The sequence below is a fragment of the Otolemur garnettii genome, unplaced genomic scaffold (assembly GCF_000181295.1).
Source record: "Otolemur garnettii isolate 467f Iridium unplaced genomic scaffold, OtoGar3 scaffold00087, whole genome shotgun sequence".
Lineage (NCBI taxonomy): Eukaryota > Metazoa > Chordata > Mammalia > Primates > Galagidae > Otolemur > Otolemur garnettii.
In genome coordinates this window covers 2,342,483-2,345,238 of record NW_003852482.1, presented here as the reverse complement: position 1 = coordinate 2,345,238, position 2,756 = coordinate 2,342,483, and positions in this window count along the sequence as shown.

Here is a 2,756-nt window from a genome sequence, read left to right as displayed (position 1 = left end):
ACTGAGCCACAGGTGCCACCTTAAAATTTCTTTTATTATGGCAAAATACACATAAAGTTTGCCGTCTTCACCATTTTCAAGTACACAGCTCACTGGCGTTAAGGGCGTTCCCATTCCCATCCGTGTGCAGCCCTCCCTGTCCCTGTCCCCCATCTTCAGAACTTTACCCCTTCCCAACCTGACATTTTCATTCTGTCCCATGAAACCCTGACTCCTTCCCACTCCCCAGGCCCCCTCACTGTGCCCTGTGCCCTCCCCCCACTTTCCATCTCAATGACTTTGTCACTTGGAGACCTCTGGTACCGGCCTGTGTGTGAGCTGAATCAGACAGCGTTTGTCCTCCTGTATCTGCTTACTTCACTGGGCAGGATGTCCTCAAGACCCACCCCCGTTATGGCCTGTGTTGAATGTCTGGCCTTTCTCAGGCTGAATGATGCAGTACTGCTTGTATGAACTGCCTTTGTTTATTCATCACTGGTCCATGGACGCTGGGCTGTGTCCCCTTCTGGCTGCTGTGAATGTCAGCCATGAGACAGTGTGTGAGCCCACCTGGCTTCCCTGCTTCAGCCACACACTGAGTTCTTGCAAGGCTGTTACTCAGAGCTATGAGCACTGGGACACCAGTGAGTTTATCTTTTTTTTTTTTTTTTTGAGACAGAGTCTTACCCTGTCACCCTTAGTACAGTGCCATGGTGTCACAGCCCACAGCAACCTCAGACTCTTAGGCTCAAGTGATTCTCTTGCCTCAGCCTCTCAAATAGCTGGGATTACAGAAGCCTTTCACAATACCGGCCATTTTTGGTTGCAGCCATCGTTGTTTGGCTGGCCCGGGCTGGATTTGAACCCACCAGCTCAGGTGTATGTGTCTGGCACCTTAACCACATGAGCTGCAGGCACTGAGCCAACCCTGGCTATTTTTGTCGTTGTTGTCATTGTTGTTTAGCAGGCCTGGGCTGGGTTTGAACCCACCAGCCTTGGTGCATGTGGCCAGTGCCCTAACCACTGAACTATGGGCACCGAACCTCTTTTCTTTTTTTGAGACAGAATCTCTGTCACCCTGGGCAGAGTGCCAGGGTGTCATAGCTCATAGCAACCTCAAACTCTTGGGCTCAAGCGATCTTCCTTCCTCAGCCTCTCAAGTAGCTGGGACTACAGGTGCCTACCACAACTCCCAGCTATTTTAGTGGAGCCGGATCTTGCTCTTGCTCAGGCTGGTCTGGAACTTGTGAGCTCAAGCGATCCACCTGCCTTGGCCTCCCAGAGTGCTGGGATTACAGGCATGAGCCACTGCACCCAGCCCTCAGTGAGTTTATCTTGGGGGACATTCCCAGCAGGGCTTATGATCTCCCCTGACCCTCGAGCTGGGGTGAGCTCAGCGTCCCTCAGCAGGGCTGGTTAAACCCCACAACAGTAGTGCCAGATGGCCTGACTTTGGAGGCACACGGTCACGTCAAGAAGGCTACTTGGAGAATAATGACTGTTTCATACCAGGGAAGCTGTGCATAGGTACACATGGGACCTATCAGGAGAACGTGTGCGTGGTCCAGTGAGGACCAGGGCGGGAACATGCTTGCCCGTAGCTAGTATGCTAGTATAGCTGATCAGGCACATTATATCTGTGGAACAGACACAGGTCAGAACCCAGGAACATGGCCCAAGTCGAGCCAGGCCTTCCCTGAGGCTGCCCAGGGCTTGCAGCCCTCCAAAGGCAGCCTCTCTCCAGAGTGTGACCCATGGGGCAGGCACCTTCTGGGGACCCCTGTGGCCAGCAGGGATCAGTTCCTAATTCACTGTGGTCTCCAGAGGCAGTTGCTGGGCACCTGGCAGGCCTCTTGTGGTTATCTCCTGGCCACAGATCCACCTGCCGTGCCACCATGGGCTTGTATCAGAGTCGTCCTGGGACACGGCTGGCTGGGAGGGGAGAAGAGCTGGCCAGGCCCAACTGTGTTGGGTTGGTACAGCTCACAGGTAAGACCAGAGCATGCTGGTGAGCTGTGCCCTATTTACGAAGGTGACTGAGTCACTATAGTAAGAAGTTGGTTTCGTTGAAAGGTTTTTTATACAGTGCCCTGGAAATGAGAGGCACAGTGGGCCCCTCAGGGCTATAGGGAGCCTCAAGCAGCTTGTCATAGACAGGGTCTTAGGGGGCAGAGAAAGGAGCTGGGGCTGTGCCTTGAGGACTCAGACAGTGGAGGTGACCAGGAGGAGATGTTGTAGGCAGGGCAGGGTCACTGGCCGGGGAATTGTAACCTGACTTCCAGGTGCCCTCGAAAGCTCTTGGTCACTAGGCTGGGCCTGCAGCTCAGCAGAGTGTGGGAGGAGGCATCGCAAATGTCAGGTGGCCAGCACAGAGTCTGGACACATGCTAGTGCCCTTCAGGCCATCCTAGCCTCCTGGGACCCCAGGTTTAATAGTGGCTTGGTGCACTGCTATGCCCGTCCGCCCCTCTGGGACTCAGATGCTCTTGCCCCTCTGGCTGCATGGCTGCAAGGGCTGAGCCTAGAGAATACTTTCTGTGGGGGTCACCACCCCCAGGATGCTGCCCTGGGGGATTTCGTGCCCCTTCCCCTCCCTCAGGTGCTTGGCAGAGAACACCCAGTTTCCAGTGATGCCTATCAAGGGACCCTGGCTGCTGTTCTGCCCTATCTGTCCCCAGGATCTGGAACCCCCCAGGCTGGAGTCCCTAGAAAGAGCTCCCTGCCCACTTGTTCACTCTGGCCATGGGAGGCTGTGGGATTGTGCAAGGAGGAGGCAGC